The sequence below is a fragment of the Lissotriton helveticus genome, chromosome 7 (genome assembly GCF_964261635.1).
Source record: "Lissotriton helveticus chromosome 7, aLisHel1.1, whole genome shotgun sequence".
Lineage (NCBI taxonomy): Eukaryota > Metazoa > Chordata > Amphibia > Caudata > Salamandridae > Lissotriton > Lissotriton helveticus.
Genome location: NC_136068.1, coordinates 695,815,141 through 695,839,934, shown reverse-complemented (window position 1 = coordinate 695,839,934; position 24,794 = coordinate 695,815,141). Strand labels below are relative to the sequence as shown.

Genomic DNA, 24,794 nt, shown 5'->3' with positions numbered 1-24,794 from the left:
GTCCATCCTTACGTCAATCTCGGCACCTTTAAGGTATAAATATTGCCGACCTTGCCCTATGCAAACACACGCGTGGTGACAAGACGGAGCAGCCATACTTGCCGAAGCCGAGAGCAGAAGCAGACCCCGCTGGCAGCAGCCCCGCCTTCCTGACGCGCTGAGAGACGCGCTGCTATCTCAAGCCGAGAGACCCAGCACCGGCGTTTCTGGGCAGCCCTCGCAGGCAGCCTGGAATATCGAGAGCAGAGAAAGAGATACCATTCCTCATCCATCCTAAATTCCAGGTACAGAACTGAATAACCCCTCACAGAGAATTCCTTAGTTATTCACTTGGCAAAAACAAACTTAACTTAAACTGTAACTTTCTATTCCCGCCCACGCATTAGACTTAGGTCAGGTACACGGGGTAGGCGTATTTAGAAACACCAGTTGAGTACGTTTAGTCAAATGTATATGTGTATGTAAATATATTTTAATCATTTTAAACATCATATGGCTCAGAAACCATATCAATGTTTTTACAGTATTATTTTATACTATTGCTTTTAATGTATGCACTTTACTTAACTATAAGTATTGCAATAATATCGATCCATTTCTCATGTATGAGAAAAGAGACTGATCAATAAATAACACCTTTTTATTGAACACGCCCGTCTCTTCCTTTTCTCTACATTCTGATGAGACTAAGAATGCACGTACTGACTGAGTAAAATAATTGCCTTGTGCTCACACGACTCTTGAGATTGACTCTTGATTAGGGGAGAGCAAAGTTGTCATGTTCTATGGTTGTCAGAAACTAAATCCCTTCTTGTCTAATCAGGGAAGTTAATCCTTCCTTGAACATTCGAGAAAGTTTCTAGCGAACTCTGAGCTTAGCTGGCAAACCCAAAAATTAAGTCTAGTATCGACAGTAGTAGACCTAGTTAACGTCTGGCCTAGGCCTTTACTGCTGTAGGTACTATTCCAATGCGCAGAGCCTATTGGGAAAATAGGAGCTACACTACAATGGATCTGGGTGCAAGAGTTCTTCCTCTACAGTCCTGGGTTGAGTGTTAGACTTTTGTGGGTCGGTAACACTCTCTTTTTCAACGACTTTTGGTGTTTTCTTGCTTTTTTTCGGCTCGGCCCCTTGTTCGGGGTCGACGAGTGATTTGGGGTCGACTGGAACTTTCGGGTCGACACTTTTTTTGTGCTCCGTAGGCTTTTTGGGATGAGTGTCCTTTTCCGAGTCGTTGTTCTTCTTCGGATCGACTGGTGTCTTCGGAGCACTTATCTTTGGGTCAACAGGTTTTTCCGGCCGTGCTACGGGCTTCGGTACGGCCCCCTTTTTGTCGGCGACCTTTGGCGGGTCGATATATTTTGGACCGGTAGGCTTATTCGGGTCGGCGACCTTCTTTGGTTCGGCGCCTTTAGGCTGCAAGCCCCTGTTCAGTTCGACTACCTCTTTGGGGCGACGTTTTTTGGCTGCGCCGCCTTCTTGAGGTCGACAGTCTTTTTTGGCTCGATGCTTTTTGGCTGTACGGCCTTCTTCGGTTCGACGCCCTCGGGTCGACGAACTTTTTTGGCTCTGGAACCTTCTTAGGGGTGACGTTACTTGGTAAGTCCGAATGAGGTCGCACACTGCTCGTCCCATCAGCGTGTGACCCCGGAGCATGATGGTCGATGTAGTTGGTATCAGCGGGTGCGCATCTACCCGAGTTTAAAGTCTTGAGGGTGTTCACTGGTGTGCTTGCCATCCCTGGACACGTGTTTCGCGTTCATTAACGCTCATCAGCAGGGATTAGGCGTGTGCACGGGGTTGCTGCGTGGGCTGCCGAGAATATTCGTAGGTCCAGATACCTCTTAAGGCGCGCAGGTGCGTTGTCTCGAGGTCGTCCCCTCCACCGGCTCAAGGGAGCCTGTATAAATAGTAAGTCCGAATGAGGTCGCACACTGCTCGTCCCATCAGCGTGTGACCCCGGAGCATGATGGTCGATGTAGTCGGTATCAGCGGGTGCGCATCTACCCGAGTTTAAAGTCTTGAGGGTGTTCACTGGTGTGCTTGCCATCCCTGGACACGTGTTTCGCGTTCATTAACGCTCATCAGCAGGGATTAGGCGTGTGCATGGGGTTGCTGCGTGGGCTGCCGAGAATATTCGTAGGTCCAGATACCTCTTAAGACACGCAGGTGCGTTGCACCCGCTCATACCTACTACATCGACCATCATGCTCCGGGGTCACACGCTGATGGGACGAGCAGTGTGCGACCTCATTCGCAATTACTATTTATACAGGCTCCCTTGAGCTGGTGGAGGTGACGACTTCGAGATTATGCACCTGCGCGCCACAAAAGGTATCTGGACCTATGAATATTTTCGGCAGCCCACGCAGCAACCCCGTGCACACGCCTAATCCCTGCTGACGAGCGGTAATGACCGCGAAACACGTGTCCAGGGATGGCAATCACATCAGTGAACACTCTCAAGACTCGGGTGAAAGCGCACCCGCTCATACCTACTACATCGACCATCATGCTCCGGGGTCACACGCTGATGGGACGAGCAGTGTGCGACCTCATTCGCAATTACTATTTACACAGTCTCCCTTGAGCTGGTGGAGGTGACGACTTTGAGATTACGCACCTGCGCGCCACAAAAGGTATCTGGACCTATGAATATTTTCGGCAGCCCACGCAGCAACCCCGTGCACACGCCTAATCCCTGCTGACGAGCGGTAATGACCGCGAAACACATGTCCAGGGATGGCAAGCACATCAGTGAACACCCTCAAGACTCGGGTAAAAGCGCACACGCTCATACCTACTACATCGACCATCATGCTCCGGGGTCACACGCTGATGGGACGAGCAGTGTGCGACCTCATTCGCAATTACTATTTATACAGGCTCCCTTGAGCTGGTGGAGATGACGACTTTGAGATTACGCACCTGTGCGCCACAAAAGGTATCTGGACCAATGAATATTTTCGGCAGCCCACGCAGCAACCCCGTGCACACGCCTAATCCCTGCTGACGAGCGGTAATGACCGCGAAACACGTGTCCAGGGATGGCAAGCACATCAGTGAACACCCTCAAGACTCGGGTAAAAGCGCACTCGCTCATACCTACTACATCGACCATCATGCTCCGGGTCACATGCTGATGGGACGAGCAGTGTGCGACCTCATTCGCAATTACTATTTATACAGGCTCCCTTGAGCTGGTGGAGGTGACGACTTCGAGATTACGCACCTGCGCGCCACAAAAGGTATCTGGACCTCTGAATATTTTCGGCAGCCCACGCAGCAACCCCGTGCACACGCCTAATCCCTGCTGACGAGCGGTAATGACCGCGAAACACGTGTCCAGGGATGGCAAGCACATCAGTGAACACCCTCAAGACTCGGGTAAAAGCGCACCCGCTCATACCTACTACATAGACCATCATGCTCCGGGATCACACGCTGATGGGACGAGCAGTGTGCGACCTCATTCGCAATTACTATTTATACAGGCTCCCTTGAGCTGGTGGAGGTGACGACTTCGAGATTACGCACCTGCGCGCCACAAAAGGTATCTGGACCTATGAATATTTTCGGAAGCCCACGCAGCAACCCCGTGCACACGCCTAATCCCTGCTGACGAGCGGTAATGACCGCGAAACACGTGTCCAGGGATGGCAAGCACATCAGTGAACACCCTCAAGACTCGGGTAAAAGCGCACACGCTCATACCTACTACATAGACCATCATGCTCCGGGATCACACGCTGATGGGACGAGCAGTGTGCGACCTCATTCGCAATTACTATTTATACAGGCTCCCTTGAGCTGGTGGAGGTGACGACTTCGAGATTACGCACCTGCGCGCCACAAAAGGTATCTGGACCTATGAATATTTTCGGAAGCCCACGCAGCAACCCCGTGCACACGCCTAATCCCTGCTGACGAGCGGTAATGACCGCGAAACACGTGTCCAGGGATGGCAAGCACATCAGTGAACACCCTCAAGACTTGGGTAAAAGCGCACACGCTCATACCTACTACATCGACCATCATGCTCCGGGGTCACACGCTGATGGGACGAGCAGTGTGCGACCTCATTCGCAATTACTATTTACACAGGCTCCCTTGAGCTGGTGGAGATGACGACTTTGAGATTACGCACCTGTGCGCCACAAAAGGTATCTGGACCAATGAATATTTTCGGCAGCCCACGCAGCAACCCCGTGCACACGCCTAATCCCTGCTGACGAGCGGTAATGACCGCGAAACACGTGTCCAGGGATGGCAATCACATCAGTGAACACTCTCAAGACTCGGGTGAAAGCGCACCCGCTCATACCTACTACATCGACCATCATGCTCCGGGGTCACACGCTGATGGGACGAGCAGTGTGCGACCTCATTCGCAATTACTATTTACACAGTCTCCCTTGAGCTGGTGGAGGTGACGACTTTGAGATTACGCACCTGCGCGCCACAAAAGGTATCTGGACCTATGAATATTTTCGGCAGCCCACGCAGCAACCCCGTGCACACGCCTAATCCCTGCTGACGAGCGGTAATGACCGCGAAACACATGTCCAGGGATGGCAAGCACATCAGTGAACACCCTCAAGACTCGGGTAAAAGCGCACACGCTCATACCTACTACATCGACCATCATGCTCCGGGGTCACACGCTGATGGGACGAGCAGTGTGCGACCTCATTCGCAATTACTATTTATACAGGCTCCCTTGAGCTGGTGGAGATGACGACTTTGAGATTACGCACCTGTGCGCCACAAAAGGTATCTGGACCAATGAATATTTTCGGCAGCCCACGCAGCAACCCCGTGCACACGCCTAATCCCTGCTGACGAGCGGTAATGACCGCGAAACACGTGTCCAGGGATGGCAAGCACATCAGTGAACACCCTCAAGACTCGGGTAAAAGCGCACTCGCTCATACCTACTACATCGACCATCATGCTCCGGGTCACATGCTGATGGGACGAGCAGTGTGCGACCTCATTCGCAATTACTATTTATACAGGCTCCCTTGAGCTGGTGGAGGTGACGACTTCGAGATTACGCACCTGCGCGCCACAAAAGGTATCTGGACCTCTGAATATTTTCGGCAGCCCACGCAGCAACCCCGTGCACACGCCTAATCCCTGCTGACGAGCGGTAATGACCGCGAAACACGTGTCCAGGGATGGCAAGCACATCAGTGAACACCCTCAAGACTCGGGTAAAAGCGCACCCGCTCATACCTACTACATAGACCATCATGCTCCGGGGTCAAACGCTGATGGGACGAGCAATGTGCGACCTCATTCGCAGTGACGTTACTTGGCCCTGGGGTCTCTGAAGGTTTTGGTTTCGATCTCGGAGCCGAGCCGGATGGCGGGGCTGGCAAAACTTTTTTATGATCTTGGCTAAGGCCTTTTGGCGATGCCTCGACCGGAGCCTTCCGTAACAGGCTTATTGGTGTCGGAGGCAGTGTACTCACGATTTGCCCCGGTGGGATCTCGTCATCGGAGTCCGAGTAGTCCTCGACGGTGATGATCTCTAGGTCCGAGTCTTGAGCGTCTGGTAGTTCCTGGTCATCATCGAAGATGTTGCCCGGTTCCGGTGCCTGTCGCTGCATTTCTTGCCTGGCGGCCCGTCGGATCCGTATGGTTTTCTTCGACCGAAACTGGGCGCAGGCCGGGCAGGTGTCTTCCCTATGGTCTGGGGAAAGGCACTTGTTGCATACTGAGTGTTTGTCAGTATGGGGGAACTTTGAGTGGCATTGTGGGCACCTTTTAAAAGGGCTTCTTTCCATTGACGGTCGGCTCACGTGGCATCGAAAAGGCCCAACGGCCCGCGTCGACGACCGATGGGAGATGGAAAGCTGGATCGAGTAGAGAGGTACCGAACGAGAACAATACCGTCGAAGTCGAAGGCCTTTTGGCCTTTAGAAAGTTTTGTTTTCGATTCTGAAGTCATAGAATATCTTTAATCGATTCTGTGGTCAAAGTAGCGGGGGGTAATCCTGAACAGATTAACAACCTGGGCGGAAGAGCACAACATAATCTCCCCGATCCAATACGGTTTTAGGTCAGGCCACTCCACGATCTCACAGTGCCTCAACTTGTACATGGTCCTGGGAAAATACACTTTGGCACGCCAGGGCACAATACACATGGCTTTTATGGACCTCTCATCAGCCTTGGACTGTGTCAACCGGGCTATGCTCTGGGATGCCATGGGACATATGGGCGTGGAGCAAAATCTAGTTAACTTGTTGGCAGACTTGCACCAGGATACGAGAGCCAATGTACGCTACTCCCAAGAGCTAAAGGTAACAAGGGACTTCGGGGTGCATCGGGGAGTCCGACAGGGCTGTATTTTAGCGCCGTTTCTTTTCAATTTATATATTAACAATTTGGAGGAGAACCTTTTAAACACCGGAGCAGATTACCCCTATGTTGGGCGCAAAGGTCTACCCGTTTTACTTTATGCGGACGATGCCGTTTTGTTGGCTAGGACCGCAAAAGGGCTTCAATTGTTACTTGACTCCTTTTACAGCTTCATGAAATCCCGAGATTTCGCCATTAACAACATAAAATCCTTTGTAATGAACGTAGGGAAGGGCCATAAAAAGACGTTTCCATTTCATGTTAATGGGGAGAAGATCCCAACCACAAAAACCTTTTCATATCTGGGTGTCTTGTTCGATAACCAGTTGAATTGGGGCCCTGCAGTACAAAAGAAAAGGGGGGAGTTAACCCGGGCTAACGCTGTCATTTTTAGCTTTGCCAGGAAAATGGGCAATCGCCCAATTGCTGCACTGCTAAAAATTTACCAGGCAAAGAGTGTGGCGTTAGCCTGTTATGGGAGTGAGCTCTGGGGGCACACGCAACCAACGAATTGGCGGTAGTAGAAAATATTTTCTTGAAACAGATGTTGGGGGTCCCAAGGGGAACGGCCAGTTTCATAGTGCATGAAGAACTGGGTGTCCCCTTTTTAAGCGATACTATAGACCTACGACCTCTAATCTGCTGGCTAAATTGTTGGTTAAACATAGACCTGCCACTTAATCACCAACTTCTGAGAGAAGCCTTATCTTGGGACAACATGCACAAAATCCCATGGCTTAAATACCTGAAAGACCGCTTCTCAGATTTTGGGGCGTCCTGAGCTTTTTTTAAGACCTGATTCTATTAGCAGATCTGATGTTATATATGTGAGGAAAACATTTTCCCTTTCTCGGTATCTGCATCGAGAGGAGGTGGAATTGAGCAAAAGCAGTGTCCGTAAATATGCTGTAATAAAATCTACACCCACTATAGAACCATACCTGACTTGGCCAATGTCGGGCTTTGATAGATTTTTGCTAACAAGGTTCCGTTTGGACTTTTTTCACTTACTGCTTGCCGTTCCCAAGGGGTGCCACCGTGGACAAGTGCTACCGTCCTCCGGCTGCGACAATGTGTCTCCGCAGGACTTGGTGCACTTTTTATTTATTTGTCCTTACTATGACATTCCTCTGAGGCTCTACTTAAAGCCCCTGCTCAAAAATATGAACTTTACACAGGTTAGACCTGCACTTTGTTATTTACAGGTGATAACTCACGATTGCACTTCATTTGTAACTGGTTTCCTAAAACTAGCACTAAAATTTAGAAATAGCATGGAGGGTTAAATGTTTTAAATTGTTTTTAACACTGTATTGTACATGATGAATTGTGTTTTTTTTAACTTCGGAAGAGAGTCTTAGATCGTTTTAACCTTTTTTTTTTTTAAACTGTCTATTGAATTGTGCTTTTATGGTTGTTTGTCTGAATAACCGAATAAAGATCTTTGACTTGACTTGAATTGATTCTGAAGTTGGAGTTTTGGAGTTAGCATCCGAACCCAATGGCGGAAAAAACAATCGGAGGATGGAGAAGATGCCCATGCGCACTGTAGTCCAGGGGAGGAGTCACCTATCTCGTGATACTTCGAAGACTCTTCCAGGACAACAAGGTGCAATCATCCGGACCCAACACTAGGCGGCGATCTATGCACAGATATGAATTCAGCAGCCCACATGCCTCGAACACACTATTTTTGGAACCCTGCAGGTATTGTATGAGCCAATACATTACTAATTTAGCTGCTTCTTCGCATTCTGTTTTAACTGGTAATGGGGTAGGGGAATGTTCACGTATGAATCAAGCTGCCACTCACAGAATTTTATTTCACTTTATTACAGGTTCCTGTGAAGTCTCTATAGGAGAGTTTAAGACACAGCATGAAGTGACACGCACGTTTGGTTGAAACACAGAATGAATCAGAAGGACGAATGAAGACAAGCACTTTTGACTTTTTTCTAATATGCACAGTATGACTTTGCCCACTTGGGCTACATATTTAATATGTGGCAGTAAAAAGGTCATTTCATGGGCACACAGGAGCGGGACTTTGAGAACTGTGTGAATGAACACAATTTGCCTTGAGAATGGCAGGCTGTCCCACAGGAGCCGGTATGAATTTTGAAGGAAGAAACGTAGCACTGGCATTTGACTGACAGGTTTTGGTACTTTGTTTCCTGATTTGCCCACTTGGGCGAGACGCAAATGATTGTGTATTGACCTTACACACGGAAGGACATTAGTGCCTGATCTCACTGCCACAAATTCACTGCACTTTACTGCTTTTCTGTGCTTTAATTAATTTATCAAAGCTTGTAAAGTCATGACTGTCATTTCTGTAATTATCTGTGATGTACTTTCATTTTATGTGCAAATCAGCCATGAGTCTGTCTTCCAGCTCCTGTGTAATGTTTCAGCTGGAGTCTTTTGTTTATTTCTATCACAAGAAGGTACAGGTCTCAAAAGTTCTACAGTAGCCAGACGCGTTTCAGGATATATTCAGTCCTTTCTTCAGTGGCTTTGAGCAAAAGGGATGAGAGCACTCCAACACCTTGCACCTGAAGAAAGGACTGAATATATCCTGAAACGCGTCTGGCTACTGTAGAACTTTTGAGACCTGTACCTACCTGACCGTCTGCTGGCAAGCGGTGAAATTTTCAATAAACGAGTGAATCTTAAACTTCTTGTGGCTTGTCTCCGTGGGGCTCTCCTGCAATGATTGGATGTTTACGGCTGTTGCCCAGCCGGGAAGTACAAACCCACCGCCTTCAAGCGGGTCCGTGCAGGCAAAGACCCTTGCTCGCACTTTGGAAAGAAGAGGAAAAGCGCCACGGCAGGGCGGCGCGTTTTCAACTCGATTTTCACTTCTACAAAGCGGGGCAGATGGCAGCAGTGACAGTTGCTCTACTCCACTTGGATAATACGTATAGCAGAATACAAAGTGGATCTGAAAGCCTCCCCCACCTGGGGAACAAGACCCAGCACTACAATGACCATGAGGCTTTGCACAGAAGCCCCACCCACTGAGGTGCTAATTAACATTGAAAAGGTGCAAGGTGTTGGAGTGCTCTCATCCCTTTTGCTCAAAGCCACTGAAGAAAGGACTGAATATATCCTGAAACGCGTCTGGCTACTGTAGAACTTTTGAGACCTGTACCTACCTGACCGTCTGCTGGCAAGCGGTGAAATTTTCAATAAACGAGTGAATCTTAAACTTCTTGTGGCTTGTCTCCGTGGGGCTCTCCTGCAATGATTGGATGTTTACGGCTGTTGCCCAGCCGGGAAGTACAAACCCACCGCCTTCAAGCGGGTCCGTGCAGGCAAAGACCCTTGCTCGCACTTTGGAAAGAAGAGGAAAAGCGCCACGGCAGGGCGGCGCGTTTTCAACTCGATTTTCACTTCTACAAAGCGGGGCAGATGGCAGCAGTGACAGTTGCTCTACTCCACTTGGATAATACGTATAGCAGAATACAAAGTGGATCTGAAAGCCTCCCCCACCTGGGGAACAAGACCCAGCACTACAATGACCATGAGGCTTTGCACAGAAGCCCCACCCACTGAGGTGCTAATTAACATTGAAAAGGTGCAAGGTGTTGGAGTGCTCTCATCCCTTTTGCTCAAAGCCACTGAAGAAAGGACTGAATATATCCTGAAACGCGTCTGGCTACTGTAGAACTTTTGAGACCTGTACCTACCTGACCGTCTGCTGGCAAGCGGTGAAATTTTCAATAAACTAGTGAATCTTAAACTTCTTGTGGCTTGTCTCCGTGGGGCTCTCCTGCAATGATTGGATGTTTACGGCTGTTGCCCAGCCGGGAAGTACAAACCCACCGCCTTCAAGCGGGTCCGTGCAGGCAAAGACCCTTGCTCGCACTTTGGAAAGAAGAGGAAAAGCGCCACGGCAGGGCGGCGCGTTTTCAACTCGATTTTCACTTCTACAAAGCGGGGCAGATGGCAGCAGTGACAGTTGCTCTACTCCCCTTGGATAATACGTATAGCAGAATACAAAGTGGATCTGAAAGCCTCCCCCACCTGGGGAACAAGACCCAGCACTACAATGACCATGAGGCTTTGCACAGAAGCCCCACCCACTGAGGTGCTAATTAACATTGAAAAGGTGCAAGGTGTTGGAGTGCTCTCATCCCTTTTGCTCAAAGCCACTGAAGAAAGGACTGAATATATCCTGAAACGCGTCTGGCTACTGTAGAACTTTTGAGACCTGTACCTACCTGACCGTCTGCTGGCAAGCGGTGAAATTTTCAATAAACGAGTGAATCTTAAACTTCTTGTGGCTTGTCTCCGTGGGGCTCTCCTGCAATGATTGGATGTTTACGGCTGTTGCCCAGCCGGGAAGTACAATCCCACCTCCTTCAAGCGGGTCCGTGCAGGCAAAGACCCTTGCTCGCACTTTGGAAAGAAGAGGAAAAGCGCCACGGCAGGGCGGCGCGTTTTCAACTCGATTTTCACTTCTACAAAGCGGGGCAGATGGCAGCAGTGACAGTTGCTCTACTCCACTTGGATAATACGTATAGCAGAATACAAAGTGGATCTGAAAGCCTCCCCCACCTGGGGAACAAGACCCAGCACTACAATGACCATGAGGCTTTGCACAGAAGCCCCACCCACTGAGGTGCTAATTAACATTGAAAAGGTGCAAGGTGTTGGAGTGCTCTCATCCCTTTTGCTCAAAGCCACTGAAGAAAGGACTGAATATATCCTGAAACGCGTCTGGCTACTGTAGAACTTTTGAGACCTGTACCTACCTGACCGTCTGCTGGCAAGCGGTGAAATTTTCAATAAACGAGTGAATCTTAAACTTCTTGTGGCTTTTCTCCGTGGGGCTCTCCTGCAATGATTGGATGTTTACGGCTGTTGCCCAGCCGGGAAGTACAAACCCACCGCCTTCAAGCGGGTCCGTGCAGGCAAAGACCCTTGCTCGCACTTTGGAAAGAAGAGGAAAAGCGCCACGGCAGGGCGGCGCGTTTTCAACTCGATTTTCACTTCTACAAAGCGGGGCAGATGGCAGCAGTGACAGTTGCTCTACTCCACTTGGATAATACGTATAGCAGAATACAAAGTGGATCTGAAAGCCTCCCCCACCTGGGGAACAAGACCCAGCACTACAATGACCATGAGGCTTTGCACAGAAGCCCCACCCACTGAGGTGCTAATTAACATTGAAAAGGTGCAAGGTGTTGGAGTGCTCTCATCCCTTTTGCTCAAAGCCACTGAAGAAAGGACTGAATATATCCTGAAACGCGTCTGGCTACTGTAGAACTTTTGAGACCTGTACCTACCTGACCGTCTGCTGGCAAGCGGTGAAATTTTCAATAAACGAGTGAATCTTAAACTTCTTGTGGCTTGTCTCCGTGGGGCTCTCCTGCAATGATTGGATGTTTACGGCTGTTGCCCAGCCGGGAAGTACAAACCCACCGCCTTCAAGCGGGTCCGTGCAGGCAAAGACCCTTGCTCGCACTTTGGAAAGAAGAGGAAAAGCGCCACGGCAGGGCGGCGCGTTTTCAACTCGATTTTCACTTCTACAAAGCGGGGCAGATGGCAGCAGTGACAGTTGCTCTACTCCACTTGGATAATACGTATAGCAGAATACAAAGTGGATCTGAAAGCCTCCCCCACCTGGGGAACAAGACCCAGCACTACAATGACCATGAGGCTTTGCACAGAAGCCCCACCCACTGAGGTGCTAATTAACATTGAAAAGGTACAAGGTGTTGGAGTGCTCTCATCCCTTTTGCTCAAAGCCACTGAAGAAAGGACTGAATATATCCTGAAACGCGTCTGGCTACTGTAGAACTTTTGAGACCTGTACCTACCTGACCGTCTGCTGGCAAGCGGTGAAATTTTCAATAAACGAGTGAATCTTAAACTTCTTGTGGCTTGTCTCCGTGGGGCTCTCCTGCAATGATTGGATGTTTACGGCTGTTGCCCAGCCGGGAAGTACAAACCCACCGCCTTCAAGCGGGTCCGTGCAGGCAAAGACCCTTGCTCGCACTTTGGAAAGAAGAGGAAAAGCGCCACGGCAGGGCGGCGCGTTTTCAACTCGATTTTCACTTCTACAAAGCGGGGCAGATGGCAGCAGTGACAGTTGCTCTACTCCACTTGGATAATACGTATAGCAGAATACAAAGTGGATCTGAAAGCCTCCCCCACCTGGGGAACAAGACCCAGCACTACAATGACCATGAGGCTTTGCACAGAAGCCCCACCCACTGAGGTGCTAATTAACATTGAAAAGGTGCAAGGTGTTGGAGTGCTCTCATCCCTTTTGCTCAAAGCCACTGAAGAAAGGACTGAATATATCCTGAAACGCGTCTGGCTACTGTAGAACTTTTGAGACCTGTACCTACCTGACCGTCTGCTGGCAAGCGGTGAAATTTTCAATAAACGAGTGAATCTTAAACTTCTTGTGGCTTGTCTCCGTGGGGCTCTCCTGCAATGATTGGATGTTTACGGCTGTTGCCCAGCCGGGAAGTACAAACCCACCGCCTTCAAGCGGGTCCGTGCAGGCAAAGACCCTTGCTCGCACTTTGGAAAGAAGAGGAAAAGCGCCACGGCAGGGCGGCGCGTTTTCAACTCGATTTTCACTTCTACAAAGCGGGGCAGATGGCAGCAGTGACAGTTGCTCTACTCCACTTGGATAATACGTATAGCAGAATACAAAGTGGATCTGAAAGCCTCCCCCACCTGGGGAACAAGACCCAGCACTACAATGACCATGAGGCTTTGCACAGAAGCCCCACCCACTGAGGTGCTAATTAACATTGAAAAGGTGCAAGGTGTTGGAGTGCTCTCATCCCTTTTGCTCAAAGCCACTGAAGAAAGGACTGAATATATCCTGAAACGTGTCTGGCTACTGTAGAACTTTTGAGACCTGTACCTACCTGACCGTCTGCTGGCAAGCGGTGAAATTTTCAATAAACTAGTGAATCTTAAACTTCTTGTGGCTTGTCTCCGTGGGGCTCTCCTGCAATGATTGGATGTTTACGGCTGTTGCCCAGCCGGGAAGTACAAACCCACCGCCTTCAAGCGGGTCCGTGCAGGCAAAGACCCTTGCTCGCACTTTGGAAAGAAGAGGAAAAGCGCCACGGCAGGGCGGCGCGTTTTCAACTCGATTTTCACTTCTACAAAGCGGGGCAGATGGCAGCAGTGACAGTTGCTCTACTCCCCTTGGATAATACGTATAGCAGAATACAAAGTGGATCTGAAAGCCTCCCCCACCTGGGGAACAAGACCCAGCACTACAATGACCATGAGGCTTTGCACAGAAGCCCCACCCACTGAGGTGCTAATTAACATTGAAAAGGTGCAAGGTGTTGGAGTGCTCTCATCCCTTTTGCTCAAAGCCACTGAAGAAAGGACTGAATATATCCTGAAACGCGTCTGGCTACTGTAGAACTTTTGAGACCTGTACCTACCTGACCGTCTGCTGGCAAGCGGTGAAATTTTCAATAAACGAGTGAATCTTAAACTTCTTGTGGCTTGTCTCCGTGGGGCTCTCCTGCAATGATTGGATGTTTACGGCTGTTGCCCAGCCGGGAAGTACAAACCCACCGCCTTCAAGCGGGTCCGTGCAGGCATAGACCCTTGCTCGCACTTTGGAAAGAAGAGGAAAAGCGCCACGGCAGGGCGGCGCGTTTTCAACTCGATTTTCACTTCTACAAAGCGGGGCAGATGGCAGCAGTGACAGTTGCTCTACTCCACTTGGATAATACGTATAGCAGAATACAAAGTGGATCTGAAAGCCTCCCCCACCTGGGGAACAAGACCCAGCACTACAATGACCATGAGGCTTTGCACAGAAGCCCCACCCACTGAGGTGCTAATTAACATTGAAAAGGTGCAAGGTGTTGGAGTGCTCTCATCCCTTTTGCTCAAAGCCACTGAAGAAAGGACTGAATATATCCCGAAACGCGTCTGGCTACTGTAGAACTTTTGAGACCTGTACCTACCTGACCGTCTGCTGGCAAGCGGTGAAATTTTCAATAAACGAGTGAATCTTAAACTTCTTGTGGCTTGTCTCCGTGGGGCTCTCCTGCAATGATTGGATGTTTACGGCTGTTGCCCAGCCGGGAAGTACAAACCCACCGCCTTCAAGCGGGTCCGTGCAGGCAAAGACCCTTGCTCGCACTTTGGAAAGAAGAGGAAAAGCGCCACGGCAGGGCGGCGCGTTTTCAACTCGATTTTCACTTCTACAAAGCGGGGCAGATGGCAGCAGTGACAGTTGCTCTACTCCACTTGGATAATACGTATAGCAGAATACAAAGTGGATCTGAAAGCCTCCCCCACCTGGGGAACAAGACCCAGCACTACAATGACCATGAGGCTTTGCACAGAAGCCCCACCCACTGAGGTGCTAATTAACATTGAAAAGGTGCAAGGTGTTGGAGTGCTCTCATCCCTTTTGCTCAAAGCCACTGAAGAAAGGACTGAATATATCCTGAAACGCGTCTGGCTACTGTAGAACTTTTGAGACCTGTACCTACCTGACCGTCTGCTGGCAAGCGGTGAAATTTTCAATAAACGAGTGAATCTTAAACTTCTTGTGGCTTGTCTCCGTGGGGCTCTCCTGCAATGATTGGATGTTTACGGCTGTTGCCCAGCCGGGAAGTACAAACCCACCGCCTTCAAGCGGGTCCGTGCAGGCAAAGACCCTTGCTCGCACTTTGGAAAGAAGAGGAAAAGCGCCACGGCAGGGCGGCGCGTTTTCAACTCGATTTTCACTTCTACAAAGCGGGGCAGATGGCAGCAGTGACAGTTGCTCTACTCCACTTGGATAATACGTATAGCAGAATACAAAGTGGATCTGAAAGCCTCCCCCACCTGGGGAACAAGACCCAGCACTACAATGACCATGAGGCTTTGCACAGAAGCCCCACCCACTGAGGTGCTAATTAACATTGAAAAGGTGCAAGGTGTTGGAGTGCTCTCATCCCTTTTGCTCAAAGCCACTGAAGAAAGGACTGAATATATCCTGAAACGCGTCTGGCTACTGTAGAACTTTTGAGACCTGTACCTACCTGACCGTCTGCTGGCAAGCGGTGAAATTTTCAATAAACGAGTGAATCTTAAACTTCTTGTGGCTTGTCTCCGTGGGGCTCTCCTGCAATGATTGGATGTTTACGGCTGTTGCCCAGCCGGGAAGTACAAACCCACCGCCTTCAAGCGGGTCCGTGCAGGCAAAGACCCTTGCTCGCACTTTGGAAAGAAGAGGAAAAGCGCCACGGCAGGGCGGCGCGTTTTCAACTCGATTTTCACTTCTACAAAGCGGGGCAGATGGCAGCAGTGACAGTTGCTCTACTCCACTTGGATAATACGTATAGCAGAATACAAAGTGGATCTGAAAGCCTCCCCCACCTGGGGAACAAGACCCAGCACTACAATGACCATGAGGCTTTGCACAGAAGCCCCACCCACTGAGGTGCTAATTAACATTGAAAAGGTGCAAGGTGTTGGAGTGCTCTCATCCCTTTTGCTCAAAGCCACTGAAGAAAGGACTGAATATATCCTGAAACGCGTCTGGCTACTGTAGAACTTTTGAGACCTGTACCTACCTGACCGTCTGCTGGCAAGCGGTGAAATTTTCAATAAACGAGTGAATCTTAAACTTCTTGTGGCTTGTCTCCGTGGGGCTCTCCTGCAATGATTGGATGTTTACGGCTGTTGCCCAGCCGGGAAGTACAAACCCACCGCCTTCAAGCGGGTCCGTGCAGGCAAAGACCCTTGCTCGCACTTTGGAAAGAAGAGGAAAAGCGCCACGGCAGGGCGGCGCGTTTTCAACTCGATTTTCACTTCTACAAAGCGGGGCAGATGGCAGCAGTGACAGTTGCTCTACTCCACTTGGATAATACGTATAGCAGAATACAAAGTGGATCTGAAAGCCTCCCCCACCTGGGGAACAAGACCCAGCACTACAATGACCATGAGGCTTTGCACAGAAGCCCCACCCACTGAGGTGCTAATTAACATTGAAAAGGTACAAGGTGTTGGAGTGCTCTCATCCCTTTTGCTCAAAGCCACTGAAGAAAGGACTGAATATATCCTGAAACGCGTCTGGCTACTGTAGAACTTTTGAGACCTGTACCTACCTGACCGTCTGCTGGCAAGCGGTGAAATTTTCAATAAACGAGTGAATCTTAAACTTCTTGTGGCTTGTCTCCGTGGGGCTCTCCTGCAATGATTGGATGTTTACGGCTGTTGCCCAGCCGGGAAGTACAAACCCACCGCCTTCAAGCGGGTCCGTGCAGGCAAAGACCCTTGCTCGCACTTTGGAAAGAAGAGGAAAAGCGCCACGGCAGGGCGGCGCGTTTTCAACTCGATTTTCACTTCTACAAAGCGGGGCAGATGGCAGCAGTGACAGTTGCTCTACTCCACTTGGATAATACGTATAGCAGAATACAAAGTGGATCTGAAAGCCTCCCCCACCTGGGGAACAAGACCCAGCACTACAATGACCATGAGGCTTTGCACAGAAGCCCCACCCACTGAGGTGCTAATTAACATTGAAAAGGTGCAAGGTGTTGGAGTGCTCTCATCCCTTTTGCTCAAAGCCACTGAAGAAAGGACTGAATATATCCTGAAACGCGTCTGGCTACTGTAGAACTTTTGAGACCTGTACCTACCTGACCGTCTGCTGGCAAGCGGTGAAATTTTCAATAAACGAGTGAATCTTAAACTTCTTGTGGCTTGTCTCCGTGGGGCTCTCCTGCAATGATTGGATGTTTACGGCTGTTGCCCAGCCGGGAAGTACAAACCCACCGCCTTCAAGCGGGTCCGTGCAGGCAAAGACCCTTGCTCGCACTTTGGAAAGAAGAGGAAAAGCGCCACGGCAGGGCGGCGCGTTTTCAACTCGATTTTCACTTCTACAAAGCGGGGCAGATGGCAGCAGTGACAGTTGCTCTACTCCACTTGGATAATACGTATAGCAGAATACAAAGTGGATCTGAAAGCCTCCCCCACCTGGGGAACAAGACCCAGCACTACAATGACCATGAGGCTTTGCACAGAAGCCCCACCCACTGAGGTGCTAATTAACATTGAAAAGGTGCAAGGTGTTGGAGTGCTCTCATCCCTTTTGCTCAAAGCCACTGAAGAAAGGACTGAATATATCCTGAAACGCGTCTGGCTACTGTAGAACTTTTGAGACCTGTACCTACCTGACCGTCTGCTGGCAAGCGGTGAAATTTTCAATAAACTAGTGAATCTTAAACTTCTTGTGGCTTGTCTCCGTGGGGCTCTCCTGCAATGATTGGATGTTTACGGCTGTTGCCCAGCCGGGAAGTACAAACCCACCGCCTTCAAGCGGGTCCGTGCAGGCAAAGACCCTTGCTCGCACTTTGGAAAGAAGAGGAAAAGCGCCACGGCAGGGCGGCGCGTTTTCAACTCGATTTTCACTTCTACAAAGCGGGGCAGATGGCAGCAGTGACAGTTGCTCTACTCCCCTTGGATAATACGTATAGCAGAATACAAAGTGGATCTGAAAGCCTCCCCCACCTGGGGAACAAGACCCAGCACTACAATGACCATGAGGCTTTGCACAGAAGCCCCACCCACTGAGGTGCTAATTAACATTGAAAAGGTGCAAGGTGTTGGAGTGCTCTCATCCCTTTTGCTCAAAGCCACTGAAGAAAGGACTGAATATATCCTGAAACGCGTCTGGCTACTGTAGAACTTTTGAGACCTGTACCTACCTGACCGTCTGCTGGCAAGCGGTGAAATTTTCAATAAACGAGTGAATCTTAAACTTCTTGTGGCTTGTCTCCGTGGGGCTCTCCTGCAATGATTGGATGTTTACGGCTGTTGCCCAGCCGGGAAGTACAAACCCACCGCCTTCAAGCGGGTCCGTGCAGGCATAGACCCTTGCTCGCACTTTGGAAAGAAGAGGAAAAGCGCCACGGCAGGGCGGCGCGTTTTCAACTCGATTTTCACTTCTACAAAGCGGGGCAGATGGCAGCAGTGACAGTTGCTCTACTCCACTTGGATAATACGTATAGCAGAATACAAAGTGGATCTGAAAGCCTCCCCCACCTGGGGAACAAGACCCAGCACTACAATGACCATGAGGCTTTGCACAGAAGCCCCACCCACTGAGGTGCTAATTAACATTGAAAAGGTGCAAGGTGTTGGAGTGCTCTCATCCCTTTTGCTCAAAGCCACTGAAGAAAGGACTGAATATATCCTGAAACGCGTCTGGCTACTGTAGAACTTTTGAGACCTGTACCTACCTGACCGTCTTCTGGCAAGCGGTGAAATTTTCAATAAACGAGTGAATCTTAAACTTCTTGTGGCTTGTCTCCGTGGGGCTCTCCTGCAATGATTGGATGTTTACGGCTGTTGCCCAGCCGGGAAGTACAAACCCACCGCCTTCAAGCGGGTCCGTGCAGGCAAAGACCCTTGCTCGCACTTTGGAAAGAAGAGGAAAAGCGCCACGGCAGGGCGGCGCGTTTTCAACTCGATTTTCACTTCTACAAAGCGGGGCAGATGGCAGCAGTGACAGTTGCTCTACTCCACTTGGATAATACGTATAGCAGAATACAAAGTGGATCTGAAAGCCTCCCCCACCTGGGGAACAAGACCCAGCACTACAATGACCATGAGGCTTTGCACAGAAGCCCCACCCACTGAGGTGCTAATTAACATTGAAAAGGTGCAAGGTGTTGGAGTGCTCTCATCCCTTTTGCTCAAAGCCACTGAAGAAAGGACTGAATATATCCTGAAACGCGTCTGGCTACTGTAGAACTTTTGAGACCTGTACCTACCTGACCGTCTGCTGGCAAGCGGTGAAATTTTCAATAAACGAGTGAATCTTAAACTTCTTGTGGCTTGTCTCCGTGGGGCTCTCCTGCAATGATTGGATGTTTACGGCTGTTGCCCAGCCGGGAAGTACAAACCCACCGCCTTCAAGCGGGTCCGTGCAGGCAAAGACCCTTGCTCGCACTTTGGAAAGAAGAGGAAAAGCGCCACGGCAGGGCGGCGCGTTTTCAACTCGATTTTCACTTCTACAAAGCGGGGCAGATGGCAGCAGTGACAGTTGCTCTACTCCACTTGGATAATACGTATAGCAGAATACAAAGTGGATCTGAAAGCCTCCCCCACCTGGGGAACAAGACCCAGCACTACAATGACCATGAGGCTTTGCACAGAAGCCCCACCCACTGAGGTGCTAATTAACATTGAAAAGGTGCAAGGTGTTGGAGTGCTCTCATCCCTTTTGCTCAAAGCCACTGAAGAAAGGACTGAATATATCCTGAAACGCGTCTGGCTACTGTAGAACTTTTGAGACCTGTACCTACCTGACCGTCTGCTGGCAAGCGGTGAAATTTTCAATAAACGAGTGAATCTTAAACTTCTTGTGGCTTGTCTCCGTGGGGCTCTCCTGCAATGATTGGATGTTTACGGCTGTTGCCCAGCCGGGAAGTACAAACCCACCGCCTTCAAGCGGGTCCGTGCAGGCAAAGACCCTTGCTCGCACTTTGGAAAGAAGAGGAAAAGCGCCACGGCAGGGCGGCGCGTTTTCAACTCGATTTTCACTTCTACAAAGCGGGGCAGATGGCAGCAGTGACAGTTGCTCTACTCCACTTGGATAATACGTATAGCAGAATACAAAGTGGATCTGAAAGCCTCCCCCACCTGGGGAACAAGACCCAGCACTACAATGACCATGAGGCTTTGCACAGAAGCCCCACCCACTGAGGTGCTAATTAACATTGAAAAGGTGCAAGGTGTTGGAGTGCTCTCATCCCTTTTGCTCAAAGCCACTGAAGAAAGGACTGAATATATCCTGAAACGCGTCTGGCTACTGTAGAACTTTTGAGACCTGTACCTACCTGACCGTCTGCTGGCAAGCGGTGAAATTTTCAATAAACGAGTGAATCTTAAACTTCTTGTGGCTTGTCTCCGTGGGGCTCTCCTGCAATGATTGGATATATATATATATATATATATATATATCCAAACACAAAAAAGCGGCGTGTTCCTGCCTCTTTTTTTCTCTCGGCGGGCACTCGACAGGGTCGCCGACCCTAAAACATTCAAACACCTCCTGGTTATATTCGTTTTCAAAAAACAATAGCAAATTTATAACTTGCTCTACTCCATACTGTGTTTACTGTCTCACCTGTCCTTGCGGACTAAGGTATATAGGCAGTACCGTCAATCCCCTTAAGATGCGCATTTTAGAGCATATGCGCGCCATTGCAAATTTCGATGAGGCGTACCCGGTGGCACGCCACTTCGATAAAGTACACAAGCGCAACAGGGATCTTTTGAGCTTCTTTGGCCTTGACCATGTACCGGTGAACCCAAGAGGAGGGGACAGGCTTGCCCGACTCCGTAGACTGGAGTCACGGTACATAATTGACCTTCAAACTAAAATGCCCCTAGGGATGAACATACATGAGGAATTATCATCACATCTGGGGGAATAAGGGTCCGGTGTAAATAAGTAGGGAGACACCGTTGTGTCTCTTTCTTTGATTCTGTATTCTGTATTTCAATATTCTGGGCTGAATTCTATGAATTTCCTTTGTATCTATTGATATGCATTATTTACACTGTGATTTGGTGATTTGTTGAGCTGTTGTATTATTATCTTTTTTATGTTGTCTGCATGGACAGATCGTGGGGAAGGTTATGAATTCTTTCTACTTGGTCCTATGAATGTGTATAGTTATCATTTTTTGATACTCTTCTGGGTTCGACCGTTTTATTTCTTGGGTTCTACCAGATTTCTGAGTATTTTGATTGTGTCCTTTATACTTGTCTTTGCCTTCAAGATGAATGTTAGGAGTGTGGGTCCTCCTGGATCTTTAATGCATTAGCCCATCCAGGGCTTGATTGTTGGTGCATGTGATCATGAATTTGAGATTGTGCGGGGGGAAGGGGTGTATACAGTGTATGTATTGGAAGGACTAGTACATTAACATTTTTTCTTCCTTTAGTGAATACTGTTTATTTAATTAGCTTTATTTATTTTATATTGGTTATAACAGTGAGAATCTGTGTTTCCATATTATTTGTGTACTGCCAGCCATGCCCATCCAGGGCTTTATTTGGTATTTACATCTTGATGGACAATGATTTGAGATATTCCAAGATGGCGCTTACACTTACTGTGTTTCCCTCCCCGCCCCATAGGCTGGTCCTATGTTTATGGTTTTGACCCGGATGTGGGAATATATGGTGGACGCCTCTGTCGGTTCGGTAAACTTCGAGGAAGGTTCCGACCGAAACGCGTCAGTGTGCTGTGGAAAAATAAACTTTTTGAATTTACACCCTTGCGAGTGCTTCCTTCGTCCTGCGGGTGATTGCCGCGTTGGGACGTTGAGCGGTACTGGTTTTGCGAGTGCACCCTCGCAACGGGAGCACCCGCCTGTGAGTGCGACGCTTTGGTGCTTTTTGAGCTTCAATATATATATATATATATATATATATATATATATATCCAAACACAAAAAAGCGGCGTGTTCCTGCCTCTTTTTTTCTCTCGGCGGGCACTCGACAGGGTCGCCGACCCTAAAACATTCAAACACCTCCTGGCTATATTCGTTTTCAAAAAACCAGAGTCGAGGCCCCAATGATGTGCAGAAAGGTTTATTTAGGCACAAAGAAGAGTCAGCCGACCCGTGAGCAAGAGGTCGGCTGACTCTTCTTTGTGCCTAAATAAACCTTTCTGCACATCATTGGGGCCTCGACTCTGGTTTTTTGAAAACGAATATAACCAGGAGGTGTTTGAATATATATATATATATATATATATATATATATATATATATATATATATATATATATATATATATATATATATATATATGTATATAATATATGCTCCAGAACAAATGAGTGTGGACCCAATAATCCTGTGCATATTCTTTATTCAGCCAATTTCGCCATTACACATTTCGGGCGATCGCGCCCTTGATCACATGACAACTCATCGGAAATTTTCCTCTCTTTTTAAAGTGCAAGTGCAGTGCAGCATATTCATTGACATAGAAGAAACACTTCCATATAAGTTATAATCCATGGCCATTAATGTAATACATAAATGTGCAAACATGGCCACAAAAAAACTTAAGCCCTTTTCAAAATACAAAAGGGGACATAAATATACATTTCAATATACAATGAATAATAACAGCATAAATGCATAAATTAGTTCAGTTCTTGACTATGTCCAACAGTGAAACCTAATAAATTGTTTAACAAAATCAGTGCAATACATTCCCTAGTGAATCCCATAAAAGACCTAAAAAACACTCAATAGTTCCAGATTCCAGTAAGGTGACATCTTTGAAATTCCACTCAAATAGCGGGCTTACATTATCCTCCACAATACATTATGATTATCATATCAAGGTAGTGCTAATAATAGATACCACCTCTACTATGAGCAGATTGCATTGTGCATTACATTTTAAAGTGCAAACAGTTTCAGGACAGTAATAAATACAATCAATATTATAGGTAGATCCATCAGAAAATCACAATAAATATATGGAAGCATAAAAATACACTTTCCACTAATGATTTCTAAAAGCAATCCTTAAATATCATAAATATATAAATACTATCCTAAAATGTACAAAATGAAAATTCATGTATGGTGGAACCAATTGATATTCGTTATTTCATCAGTAAGAGACATGTATCCCAACTGTATTATCTCTTACCGCCAAAGACTCCATAAAATTCTCCTCATAATAAGTTATCCCACATCATCATAAGAAAGTATACAAATCTTCACTCGTGTTCAATCCCCTGGGGTATATGGAATCAAATTGCAGGATATGAGTTGTTTCCAGCCTCCTCAATTTTGACTCTCTGTCCCCTCCTCTTTTCTGGGGAGTTAGAGTCTTAATAACATAATACCTCAGATGTTTAGGATCGCTATTATGGCTGATCTTAAAATGCCTTGCAACAGGGTAGCTCTCAACATTGTTGCAAATAGCACGGATATGTTGAAGGATCCTTTTATGCGCTGGTAAGTTTGTGCTGCCTACATATATCAAATTAGGATGTATGACGTTACAACGCATACTTTTACAACGCCTACCTTTACATCGCAAGTTTTACAACGCATACCATTACAACGCATAATGCTTTTGGGCGCTGGATAGTGAATAGTTTAATTTACTATTCCAACTCCAGTCCCCGTGGACACTAGGGAAGGTTATTGGATAGTAGATTAACCAATTCCCTATCATAGAGCGCCCCCAAGCGCTATGCGTTGTAATAGTTTGCGTTGTAAAAGTTGCGTCGTAATGGTAGTGCGTTGTAAAAGTTTCGTTGTAAAGGATGTTTCCCATCAAATTACAACTGTAGGTAAGCACATACACCGCAAAGTCAGATTTGCATGTAAGGTGTTGATTAATTTTGCAAACTCTGGGGCCAAATGCTGTTGTATAGGTCGTGGTGTTTATACCATATTGGCACCCCTTGCATACAGAGCACTTATAGAACCCTTTTCTTGCCATCAGCCATGAACCCTTTCCTCTTACTTCAAGGTTGCTTCTAACTAGTGATGAACCTAAGCTGTTAGCTTTTCTAAAGGTTACTGATGGATTGTTAGGTAGTACCCCCCAATCACTGGGTCGTCCTTCACTATAGGCCAGTTCTTACTCACTATTACCCTAATTTGTTTTTCCTGAAGTGAAAAACCAAGAATTAACCTTGTGGGTTATTCTCTCAAATCATGGCCAGTCTGTTTTTCCTTGTATTTCAACAGATCTTGTCTAGTCAAAGATTTAGATTTGGCAATTGCCGACTCGATCACATCTGAGCTATACCCTCTATCCAGAAACCTACTCCGACTCTCCTTCTGTTTGATATTGCAATCCACTTCCTCGCTACATATCCGTCTGATACGGATTGGTCGCCAGTAGGTTGTTATAGTTAGGACCTATTTTCCATAGGAAATCTGCAATATTCTATTTGGAATAACTTTAGCGCCGATTGACGAATCTTCGCGTAATTTTCAAAACTTATGGCCCGCTCCGGTCTGCTCCTATTCTGAAAGTCTCGGGGAGATTCGTCAAGCAGGGGCTTAAAACGTGTTTTCCCCATGCAATTTTCCATAGGGACCGTTAATCGCAGCTACAGCCGACTGCTGAACTGAATTACACCAAATTTGGCAAAGAGGTAGTACTTGGTTCACACTCGTGCCTTTTGGTTAAATGGTGTAAATCTGTTCAGTAGTTTTTTAGATATTAAAGGAAGAAAATACATATATTTCTGGGCGGAGTCTAATGACACATCTCATCGTGAGATCTGATTGGCTGGCAGCACTTCATCCAAGAAGTGTTGGCAGCCTTCTTGGGACCAATATACATGATAGCATCTCATTAAAAAAAATTGCAGTTAATAGAAGATTTTAAGACTTTAGTTACATTATAAATCATTTGTTGATGGTACC

At 47.8% G+C, this 24,794-nt stretch overlaps 1 protein-coding gene across 2 annotated transcripts in view; it reads right to left on the bottom strand.

Annotated features, from left to right (window-relative positions):
• Window positions 1-24,794, bottom strand: part of LOC144766978 (uncharacterized) — a 353,584-nt gene that overhangs the window by 120,492 nt on the left and 208,298 nt on the right. The gene's annotated exons all lie outside the window — the stretch shown is intronic.